This window comes from Gobio gobio, assembly GCF_949357685.1.
Source record: "Gobio gobio genome assembly, chromosome: 6".
Taxonomy (NCBI): domain Eukaryota; kingdom Metazoa; phylum Chordata; class Actinopteri; order Cypriniformes; family Gobionidae; genus Gobio; species Gobio gobio.
In genome coordinates this window covers 15,548,189-15,560,668 of record NC_137102.1, presented here as the reverse complement: position 1 = coordinate 15,560,668, position 12,480 = coordinate 15,548,189, and positions in this window count along the sequence as shown.

The window sequence follows — 12,480 nt, the reverse complement described above, 5'->3', positions numbered from 1 at the left end:
AACTTTTTGTTTTTAATTCAGAAAGCGCAGACATTTCTGTTGCCGGCTTTTTATTTTATTACATGTTTTAAGTATTCACATTCTCAACAATTATTGCAGGGCTAACTTTTATCATCAAGTTTTATTACCTTTGATATGAAGCTTTAGTGTTTTCTATATATCTATTTATACGTATCAAAGGTTGATCGAGGTAAAGGTCAGTGCAAGGAGAGTCACAGTGAGTTGCATCACACTCAGATGTGTGTTTTCGTGGCAGGAATTCTGTCAGGGGAAAAAAAAACATTCAAGCACCCAGTGAGGAGTAAATGAGGAGCATGTCTTTCAGAATACTCACTGGTAAAGAGCTAGTTTGTTGAGAACCAGCCGGTGTAGTGTTGTCAGGTGATGCGCTTGGAGGGGGTTGATTGTCAACTGACCGAATTGTGGAGCTGTTCACCATGGTCCAGAAAACTGTATAGCTTCTAACAAATGTCACACTGTAAGGGCATTGAAATAATGGAGAATTAGGATCAAGGAGTTTTCATTTTAACTTAAGAGATTGCAAATGTATCATTTGGCCGTTTAAACGTGTTAAATGCATACAAAAACTGAATATCGACCAGGGAGGAGTCCGTCGGTGCTTCCCATGTAGCCTCAAACTGGGATTTCTTGTCTGCAGATGCTTGGCTGAGAGTTGAGTTCTGAGGGCCAAAACCAGAGTGTTTCCATGACTCATGCCTCATTTTAGCATTAAAGCATATATCGCAGCTAATATTTAAATGTCTGCGATGAATACGAATGAGCAATGCAATACATTGACTCCATCTTAAAATAACAATAAAGCACCTCTATATTAGAGCAGTTCAGGGCACGGGATTGGACGGTATTTATTGATGTGAAGCGTCCCACTGCAGATTTTCCATCCACCTCTCGAGCCTGTAACATGAAGCCTTGGAATTCAGAGGCATTCTCCGCCGCCTGCAGGGTTACTGAGAGTTAAACACAGAGATGTGTGTTGACCTCTCCAGGCCTGTCAGCGCAACTCGGGTTGACCCCTGCTGCTTACATAATCTTGAGCTTTTCATCATTGAGGAAACTACAATGGTAATGATGTGGAATAATGTGAGACCATGAAATCACTCCTAATAACACATCGTTTTAAGGTGTTGAGGTAGAATTACAAATGAAAGTCGTTAAGAAGAACCAATGAAATAAAGAATAATGTGGCTTTTAGTCCATATATCTCTATTCGTTTCGAGGTTATTTATAGACCTTATGTAACCACACCTTTTTTCGGCGCTGCGCTCGTTGAACATGAAGGTAAGATAACGATTTAAGAATGAATCGCTCGTTTTCAAATGTTCCCAGTCTGATGACATCTGCATAACGTCCGCTTCAAATATTACAACGCTCATGATAATTTTTTTTTAACTCTACAATAAGTAAATCCACTTCACCAGCTATTACTCTTCGTCAGTGATGCCAGAAATATACAGAGCTACCGCCAAAAAGTGCACGTTCAAACGAAATTCTAAAGATGGCTACCCGTGCTTGTTGAGAAATTCCGTTCTCTTACGAGAGGTTCTCTCGTATTGCGTAAGTTCCTTACGCTACGGGAAAGTATTCTTTCTTCGAGATTTCTGAAAAACCCAAAATTATCCTTAATTTTGTAACATTGTCAACGCAGTGCGGCAGCCTGGCAGACCATAGCAGGCTATTCCAGCGTGCTATTGGCTGCTCTGCTGGCAACTGCAGCAGCCTATCGGTGAGCCCGCGTGACGTGGCGACCAATGAGCCCACCTGGCTTCATTTGCCTACAGGTGGGGCGTGGCCACGTGTATATAAGCAGGGCTCACGGGCTGCATATTCGATTTTCTTTTCTTCAGCGAAGCCCTTCGCATCGCTGGATCTGGAACCCGCCGCCGTGACCGCGCAGACAAGCAAGCAGAGGACAGCGCCTGAGGAAGCCGGCAGCATCACGCCACCTTCAGCCTTTCGTGCCTGCTCTGCTATCCGGCAGCCCCATATCCTTTTACGCTCAAAGTGTTGTCGCCGCTGCGTCACACTTTTCACAAAAAGAGCCGAGCGTTGATACAAATGTCTCGTTCCACCTGCGGCTCGTGTCACGCGCAGCTCAGCTCCGGGGACCGCCATGTGATCTGCGCTCTCTGCCTGGGCCGTGATCACGCCGCCGCCGCACTCCACGCTGGCGGATGCCAAGAGTGCGAAGAACTGACGATGTCGACCCTGCGGGCTCGACTCGTCCTGTTCGAAGATGATATCCCTCCAGTCCCTGCCACGCCGCGCAAGAAGAAGCGCCGCTCGCAGCGGACTCCGGAGCTCGCAGAGAGAAGCTCGCCGGAACCTTTCCCGCCCGCTTCACTCTCGCCTTCCCCGCCCCCACCCCAGGCCGCCATTTCTGTTGCCGCCTCCGGGGATGAGGCGGATGCGGCCGCGGAACGCGCCGACAGCTGCTCCATCATGGCTTCCGACAGCGAGGACTGGTCTTCCGCGTCCTCTTCAGTCCGGGGCTCCGGACGCTCTCGAGCGGGTGAGGACGCCGAACTCTTGCGCCTTCTCACCCGGGCTGTCGAGCAGCTAGGCCTCGAATGGGCCCCGCCCAAGGTGGCAGCGCCGAACCGACTTGACGGATGCTTCCTAAACAGTCGCCGCCGTGCGCCCACCTCCAGGACTGCACCCTTTTTGCCGGAGCTTCACGAGGAGCTCGCAAAGTCCTGGAATGCGCCATTCTCCGCGAGGGTCTCGTCTCAGGCTTCTTCGACGCTCTCACAAGTTGACGGCGCGGCCGAGAAAGGCTACAACGCTATCCCTCCGGTGGAAGAGGCGGTCGCAGCGCACCTTTGCCCGCCTTCTGGTTGGCGCTCAAAGGCTGCCCTCCCGTCTAAGGCCTGCAGAGTGACGTCATCGCTGATCGGCCGCGCTTTCGCTGCCTCCGGTCAAGCTGCGTCCGCTCTGCACTCTATGGCCGTGCTGCAAATCCTCCAAGCTAATCTCCTCCGCGACATGGACGAGAAATGCTGTGACGCTGAGTTAATCACGGATTTGCGAAGCGCGACGGATCTCTCCCTTCGCGCCACCAAGACCGCAGCACAGGCCCTCGGACGCTCTATGGCCTCCCTCACGGTAGCTGAGCGCCACCTCTGGCTCACGCTCGCGGACATGCGAGAAACAGAGCGCACGGCCTTCCTAAACGCCCCGCTCTCTCCGTCTGGGCTTTTCGGACCAGCGGTCAAGGGGATCGTCGACCGTTTCTCCGAAGTGCAGAAAACGACGCAGGCCATGAACCTTTTCCTGCCTCGACGCCCCGGCGCTAGCAATAGCTAAAAAAGCGCGGCATTTCGAGCCCGGAGGCCGTTCTATCCCGTGTGGCGCACGCGAGAGCGTGGGAAGCCATTCCAGGTGTATCAGAATGGGTGCTGAAAACAGTGAAGCACGGCTACACTCTGCAGTTCGCTCGCCGCCCTCCGCGCTTCTGTGCGCGTACAGAGACGAGAGTGAGCGAGGAAGTAGCACATCTACTTCGAGCAGAAATAGCCACGCTGCTGTGCAAAGGGGCTATAGAACCGGTTCCCCACTCTATGAGCGAGTCAGGCTTTTACAGCCGGTATTTTCTCGTGCCAAAAAGGGATGGGTCGCTCAGACCGATTCTGGATCTGAGGCGTCTGAACAAAGCTCTTATGAAAAGATCGTTCAAGATGCTCACGACCAAGCAGATCCTCGCGCATATTCGCCCGAGAGACTGGCTAATCTCCCTAGATTTGAAAGATGCATATTTTCAAATCAAGATAACGCCGCGTCACAGGCCATTCTTACGATTCGCCTTCGACGGCCAGGCTTATCAATACACCGTCCTTCCGTTCGGCCTGTCACTAGCACCCCGTACATTTACGAAGTGCATGGACGCGGCCCTCGCTCCTCTGAGAAATCGAGGGATGCGAGTATTGAACTATCTGGACGATTGGCTCATCCTGGCGCAGTCGGAGGCCGAGCTCCTCGCCCACAGGGCAATGCTGCTCAGCCATCTGGACAGACTAGGGCTCACGGTCAATTGGACCAAGAGCTCATTAGTGCCCACGCAATCAACCTCATTTCTGGGTTTGAATCTGGACACTGTGGCAATGTCAGCCCGCCTGTCACCCCATCGCGCGCGCCAAGTTCGGCGCATGGCTGCGTACTTTCGGCCAGGCAAAATCGCACCTCTCAAGCTGTTTCAGAGGATGCTGGGACGTATGGCCTCAGCTGCAGCTGTGCTCCAGCTGGGCTTAATGCGCATGCGCCCGCTGCAATGCTGGTTAAACGCCCGAGTGCCTCACAGGGCCTGGGCGTCCGGTGGCTTCAGGATCAGAGTGACTCAGGGCTGCGTGTCAGCCCTAGAGCCCTGGTTAGTAGCCGACTGGTACCAGAGGGGAGTGACGATGGGAGCCATCTCACACCGCAAGGTCATCTCGACGGACGCCTCCACCACGGGTTGGGGCGCCGTTTTCGAGGGCAGATCAGCCTCGGGCCTTTGGTCGAGCGAGGAAAAACTCCTACACATAAACTGTTTGGAGATGATAGCGGTAGAGAACGCGCTCAAGCAGTTTCTCCCGCTTATACGAGGACACCATGTGTTAGTCCGGTCGGACAACACCACAGTGGTGTCCTACGTGAACCGGCAGGGCGGTGTCAGGTCCAGAGGTCTGGGCAATCTGACAGAACGCCTGCTCGTGTGGGCACACAGCTCGCTGCGCTCGTTGAGAGCTGCGCACGTGCCGGGCCACCTCAATGTGGGCCCGGACAAGCTGTCCAGGGGCCTCATTCTCCCAGGAGAATGGTCCCTGCACCCCCAGACAGTCCAGCTGGTATGGCGCCTGTTCGGCAGAGCGGAGCTCGACCTCTTTGCAACAAAAGAGAACGCCCGCTGCCCGACGTTTCTGTCCAAAAGCGAGGATGCGCTGTCCCAAACTTGGCCCAGCCTCCCGCTGTATGCTTTCCCGCCGATCTCCCTATTGCCCCAGGTCATAGCGAAAATCAGGGAAACGCGCCGTCCGGTGCTCCTTATAGCACCGCGCTGGGAGAACCAGATTTGGTACCCAGAGCTGGTGAAGCTGTCGCACTCACCCCCCTGGCCAGTTCCGCTGAGAGCAGACCTTCTCTCTCAAGCAGGAGGCTCAGTTTGGCATCCCCATCCAGAGCGATGGTCTCTGCATGTATGGGTGACCAACGGATACCCGTTGACCTGCCCGAAGGGGTTATGAACACGATTTCACACTCTAGAGCCCCCTCGACGAGGCGGTTATATAGTTCTAAGTGGTCGGTGTTCACTGAGTGGTGTGTTTCCAAGGGATTGGACCCACAGCAATGTGGGGTCCAGCGGGTGCTCTCCTTCCTCCAAGAGCTTTTGGAATTGGGCAGGTCCCCTTCCACGCTCAAAGTGTATGTGGCGGCTATAGCAGCGTTCGCTCAGACGACGCTAGGTAGCACGCTAGGAAGGAACGAGCTCATCGTCCGTTTCCTCAGAGGAGCCAGACGGATGAATCCCCCGCGGCCCCCGTCGGTTCCTATATGGGATCTGGCCTTGGTCCTAGAGGCCCTGAAGGCTCATCCCTTTGAACCGCTCGAGACTGTGGAACCAAGGTTCCTTTCGCTGAAAACCACGTTTCTGATAGCTCTGGCTTCAGTGAAACGCGTGGGGGATCTACACGCGCTCTCAGTGAGCCCGACGTGTATGGAGTTCGGTCCTAATGACTCTAAGGTCATTCTCAGACCGAGGCATGGTTATGTCCCCAAAGCGATCGGCACTCCCTTCAGGGCGCAGATTATCTCCCTCTCGGCTCTGCCAGCATCCGATGAGGGGGACGGTGGCAATTTCCTCTGCCCTGTCAGGGCATTGAGGGTTTATGTCACACGCTCCGCCGCCTTCAGGCGTTCTGAGCAGCTATTTGTTTCGTTTGGTGGGCGCACTAAAGGTCTCGCCTCCTCGAAACAGACCCTGTCCAGGTGGATAGTGGACGCGATTGCAACTGCATACGCTTCCAAACACCTGCAGTGCCCGCTAGGTGTCAGAGCACACTCCACCAGAGGCATGGCCTCTTCGTGGGCTTGGGCCAGAGGGATTTCCATCCACGATATCTGTATGGCGGCAGGCTGGGCCTCCCCGTCTACGTTCGTGAGATTTTACAATCTGGAAGTTCCTGCCTTACAGGCGAAAGTGTTATCAGTTCAATAGGGCCGTTGGTTCTGCCCAGTGATTCTGCGCAGACATAGCTCACATACTGGTAGTAAGTTCGGTACTAGGCTCATGTGAATTTGAAGGAGACCGGCGGTGCCGTTCCCTCATTTACGAGACGAGCTGTTGTGAGTTTGAAGGTGACCGGCGGTGCCGTTACCTCACTCATATAACAAGATATTGTGAATTTGAAGGCGACCGGCGTTGCCGCTCCCTCATTCATGAGACAAGGTGTGGTGAATTTGAAGGAGACCGGCAGGTGCCGTTCCCTCATTCATGGGACAGGGTGTTGTAACCACCCGTCGTAAACCACCCGTCAGTTCGAATGAAGTGTCTGTATATGTGGTGGCCCGTTTTTTCTTTACCGGCCACCCTGCCCGAGCAGTGTTATGGTCCCCGGTTCCCTGGGATACATATGCTGTATGCGAGGCGCGCACGGCGTTGACAATATGTTCCCGTAGCGTAAGGAACTTACGCAATACGAGAGAACCTCTCGTAAGAGAACGATACTCGGTTACTTAACGTAACCTCGGTTCTCTCTAGAAGAGGGAACGAGTATTGCGTTCCTTGCCGTGCGCCCCGCTGGCTTTTACGCTTCAGAACTAAGAAAACCGAATATGCAGCCCGTGAGCCCTGCTTATATACACGTGGCCACGCCCCACCTGTAGGCAAATGAAGCCAGGTGGGCGCGAAGCGCCCTCATTGGTCGCCACGTCACGCGGGCTCACCGATAGGCTGCTGCAGTTGCCAGCAGAGCAGCCAATAGCACGCTGGAATAGCCTGCTATGGTCTGCCAGGCTGCCGCACTGCGTTGACAATGTTACAAAATTAAGGATAATTTTGGGTTCCCATTCAGTCGGTCACGTTCGACGTACGTCGGACGTACCGACGAATTGGGATCACTTCTGGGAGCCCCTATCAGCTTCGAGCTATCTAGAACCGGCCAATGAACAATTGGCGTGCGAGATTTGCATCTCGCGCTCCGCCCCGCGCCGCGGGTATAAACAGGAAGCGAGAGCGAATGCACGCTGTCATTCACTTCGGAGCCACACAGGCGTATGAAGGACTCACTCTCTTCATTCAAGACGAGTATTTTTCGCTGCTATCAGCAAGACTGTCTACAGACACCGGAAAGCCAGAGGAGGACGCGTGTTGGAGAAACGGCACCTTTCAGTGGGATCGCGCTGAACTCATCGAGCTGCCTCTGAGTGCAGAAAAACTGCTGTTATCACAGCAACCTGTTGGTCTGGGTAGAGCGTTTTCCTGCTGAGTACAGGCACGGGCTGCACTAACAATCCCGTGCGCTGTCGCGTTTCCCCCTGAGTGCTTCAGCACAGAGCGTTTTCCTCACAAAAGAGCTTCACGGGTGACGTGCCGTCTTTTTCAAGATGTCTTACCACTCGTGCGTTTCTGGATGCGGTTGTTTCCTGTCCTGACGGCCACGATCCATCTCGCATAAACATGTTGAGACTGTGTCGTGGGTGATCCATGTTCTCCCAGGGGAACGGGATCACGTCGACGCGCTGGTCATCTCACCTTCCGCGTGAGGGTTTGAGTGTTCAGCGCGCCGTGTGCCGTCTGGCTGCCGGGTGACAGCGCGGGTTGCCACGGCAACTCTGCGCGCGTCACTCGGCGCCTCCGATGCGCGGTCGAGACTATGATGCCTCAAACGGGGTTGAGTCCCTTCGCTTGTACCCCGATCTAGTCTCTTTTCTGGTGCACCAGAGGGGGGACTATTTTGGCTGATAAGCCTGGGTGGCCTGAGGATTACAGTGAGGCTTCCCCGCCGCGTACATCTCTGTGGGCCCCTCACTCCTCTATCGCATCGCAAGCATGTTGAGACTGTGTTCGTGGGTGGTCTATGCTCTCTCACGAGAGCATGGCCACGTCGGCGCGCTGTTCGTCTTGCCTTTTTCATAAGGGCTTGAGTGTTCAGCGCGCCGTGTGCCGTCTCAAGGCCACGCCCACTGTCTCACGTGTCTGCTGGTAGCTTACAGATGGGATTGCTGGTCCTTGAAAGGGGACCTAGCATTTCATTTGGGGCTCTAGCAGAGGACAGATGTCAATCGCTGCATCGGAGAGAGGGCTGTTATGTGTTGAAAATGAAGATGATGCTGAGATTCCCACCGTAATAGTGGGCGCTCGTGCTGAATCAGATTCATACTTGACAGCCATGCTTTCCCGGATGGCTGAGGCATAGTGCAACGCGTAAATCGCCTTGCCTGCCCCTTGCCTTTTTTCGGATGTGCATTGGAAGGCTTTGGCATTGTGGAACTATTGGTGCCAAAATATGGAACACCAATAGGGCCATAATCTGTATAAAGTTTTCCTCTCTCTCACTACCCTCATCGGTGGGGTGGCAGTGCCACTGGCAGGCCACCTCCGCCCTGCTTAGTGCACAAGGGTAGTTCTGAGCTGAGGTTGAGCTGCGCACAACGCTGGCCCTTGGCTAGACGATGTCCACCCTGGTCCAGAAGCACAATTGACCCGGATTTGGTCTGGAACTGTTCTTCCCCGGAGGAGGGCCGGGTGGAAAACCATTAGTAATTCTGTTCCGCCACTGATGTTAAAAACAGCCAGTGGTACCAAAAAAAAAAAAAAAAAAGAGCAGTTCCAATACCTCTGGGTCTCAGGAGTTCAGGAATGGCAGCGTGTGACGCTACAGAGCCTCGCCGCTTTCATTCCCCTCCCCACAAGAGGGCGAGAATGGCAGTGTGTGTGACGCTACAAAGCCTCGCCACTCTCATTCCCCTCTTCTCAGCGGTGCGTGGACAACAGTGCGTGACGCTATGCCTCGCCACTCTTGTTCCCCGCTGAGGAAGGAGGTGAGGCAGACCGTGTGCAACGCCACAAAGCCTTGCCACGCTCAGCCCCTCCTTCATTTGGGAGCGCGCTTGGCGGTGGTCGACGCTCCCATGCCTCGCCACCCTCAGACGCCTCTCCCTTCGCCAGCAGGGGGCGCCGGCTGTGGGAACGCACTCAAGCGGCCTCCCCACACTCGCACGCCCCCTCCGCGGACGCAGGTAAGTGTTGCACAGCACACTCAGATCCCACTTCGGGCCGCTCCATGCCGTCCGAGTCGGATCCCTGCATTCCGCGTCGCTGCCCCGCTGCGGGTACGTCTGTGGTTAATCCCCTTGCTCGGTGTCTGGAAGCCTGGCTAGAGCTTCCCAGCCCGTCTCGGGGCCGTACCATCAGACTCGGCTATGCGATTCAGTTCGCCAGGCGTCCCCCTAAGTTTGGGGGCGTTCACTTTCCAGTAGCGAAGGAGAACGCCCCCGTGCTCCGGGCGGAGATCGCAGTCCTACTGGCGAAGGACGCGATGGAGCCGGTCCCTCCAGCCGATATGAGGTCCGGGTTCTACAGCCCGTACTTCATTGTACCCAAGAAAGGCGGCGGGTTATGGCCGGTCTTGGACCTGCGGTTCTTGAACCGGTCCCTTCACAGGCTGCCGTTCAGAATGCTAACGCAGAAGCACATCTTCAGGTGCGTCCGTCCCCAAGATTGGTTTGCAGCGATCGACCTGAAGGACGCGTACTTTCATTCTCGTTTCCCCTCGACCGGCCCTTTCTGCGCTTCGCGTTCGAGGGACGGGTATGTCAGTACCGCGTCTTACCCTTCGGCCTGTCCCTCTCGCCCCGCGTCTTTACGAAGGTTGCGGAGGCGGCCATTGCTCCCATGAGAGAGCATGGTGTTCGCATCCTCAACTACCTCGACGACTGGCTGATTCTTGCCCAGTCGCGAGAGCAGTTGTGCGAACACAGGGACAAGGTGCTCAGTCACCTCAGCCAGTTGGGACTTCGGGTCAACTGGGAGAAGAGCAAACTCTGCCCCACGCAGAGGATCTCTTTTCTCGGTATGGAGATAGACTCGGTCGCCATGACTGCGCGCCTCACCGAGGAGCGCGTCCAGTCGGTGTTGAACTGCCTGAATTCGTTCAAAGGCAGGACAGCGGTTCCACTGAAACATTTTCAGAGGCTCCTGGGGCATATGGCATCCGCAGCTGCAGTAACGCCGCTCGGATTGCTTCATATGAGACCGCTTCAACGCTGGCTACTCGATCGAGTCCCGAGATGGGCGTGGCACAGCGGTTCCCTCCGCGTCCAAGTGACTCCGAGGTGCCGCCAAACCTTCGGCCCGTGGTCGGACCCCTTGTTTCTCCAGGCGGGAATCCCCCTAGAACAAGTGTCCAGGCACTCCGTTGTCTCCACGGATGCCTCATCCACGGGTTGGGGTGCCACGTACAACGGGCTTGCAGCTTCGGGCCTGTGGACGGGGCCTCAGCTGCAATGGCATATCAATTGCCTCGAGTTGTTAGCAGTTCGTCTTGCACTCAGCCGCTTCAAAGTGCCGCTCAGAGGCAAGCGCGTTCTGGTCCGGACGGACAACACTGCGGCCGTAGCGTACATCAACAAACAGGGTGGTCTACGCTCCCGTCGCATGTCGCAACTCGCCCGCCATCTCCTCTTATGGAGTCAGAAGCATCTGAGGTCGCTTCGTGCTATTCACATTCCGGGCCTGCTCAATCGTGCGGCCGACGAGCTGTCACGTCAGCAGGTACTTCCGCGAGAATGGCGACTCCATCCCCAGGCGGTCCAGCTAATCTGGAGTCGTTTCGGGGCCGCACAGGTAGACCTGTTTGCCTCCCCAGAGACGACCCACTGTCAGTGGTTTTATTCCTTGACCGAGGGGACCCTCTGGTCGGATGCCCTGGCCCACAGCTGGCCCCGGGAAGAACGCAAGTATGCGTTTCCCCCAGTGAGCCTTCTTGCGCAGACACTGTGCAAAGTCAGGGAGGACGAGGAGCAGGTCCTGTTGGTCGCTCCGTATTGGCCCAACCGGTCTTGGTTCCTGGAACTAGTGCTCCTTGCGACAGCACCTCCCTGGCCCATTCCTCTGAGGCAGGACCTCCTGACTCAGAGACGGGGCACCCTGGCACCCGCGTCCAGACCTCTGGAAACTCCATGTCTGGTCCCTGGACGGGACGCGGAGGTTCTAGGTGACCTACCGCAAGCGGTAGTTGACACCATCACTTCCGCTAGAGCCCGCTCTACGAGGCGCCTCTATGCGTTGAAGTGGAACCTGTTCGTCGATTGGTGCTCTTCTCGCCGAGAAGACCCCCGAAGATGTTCGATCGCATCTGTGCTTACCTTTCTACAGGATGGGTTGGAGCGAAGGCTGTCTCCCTCCACCCTCAAGGTCTATGTCGCCGCTATCGCCGCTAATCATGAGCTCGTAGATGGGAAATCTCTAGGTAAGCACGATCTGATCGTCAGGTTCCTTAGGGGAGCGAGGAGATTAAATCCGCCTCGTCCTCCCTCTATACCCTCTTGGGACTTAGCTCTGGTGCTTACTGCACTACAGAGAGAACCCTTTTGAGCCTCTGCAGTCAGCTGAGTTAAAAATCCTGTCGTTAAAGACTATACTCCTGATTGCGTTGGCCTCCATCAAGAGGGTAGGGGACCTGCAGGCATTTTCGGTCGACGAATCGTGCCTGGAATTCGGGCCCGGTAACTCTCATGTGATCATGAGACCCCGGCCTGGATACGTGCCCAAGGTTCCCGCTACTCCCTTCCGGGACCAAGTGGTGAGCCTGCAAGCGCTGCCTTCGGAGGAGGCAGACCCAGCCCTAGCTTTTCTCTGTCCCGTCCGTGCTCTCCGGACTTATGTGGACAGAACGCAAAGCTTCAGGACCTCAGAGCAGCTCTTCGTCTGTTACGGAGGACAGCAGAAGGGAAAGGCTGTCTCCAAGCAGAGGATGGCCCACTGGATAGTGGATGCCATCGTCTTGGCTTATCAGTCCCAAGACGTGCCCTGCCCGCTCGGGTTAAGAGCCCACTCCACTAGGGGTGTTGCCTCTTCCTGGGCGCTGGCTCGTGGCGCCTCGCTGACAGATATTGTAGAGCTGCGGGCTGGGCGACACCTAACACGTTCGCTAGATTCTATAGCCTCCGTGTAGAGCCGGTTTCTTCCTGTGTGCTCACTTCCCATAGTCAGTAACACCGAAGTGCCCGTTCTAGTGTCGGCTTGCTGCGCCATTCCCTCCCCTATGGTAGACGGATGCGTGCGCTTATTCTGCTCCAGTCGAGTTCCCCGGATCGGCGAACCCTGTTGAGTCCTCCGCAACCCGCGGCAGTCAGACGTGGCGGAGCGTTCGACGCCAGGTCTAACACTCGTATGCATTAGTGGAACTTGTGTTAGGCTGGGTTCCGTATGTAGTGACCCCCACGGCGGTCCCATATGTGTATTCTTCCACGGTACGGCTCCCTACG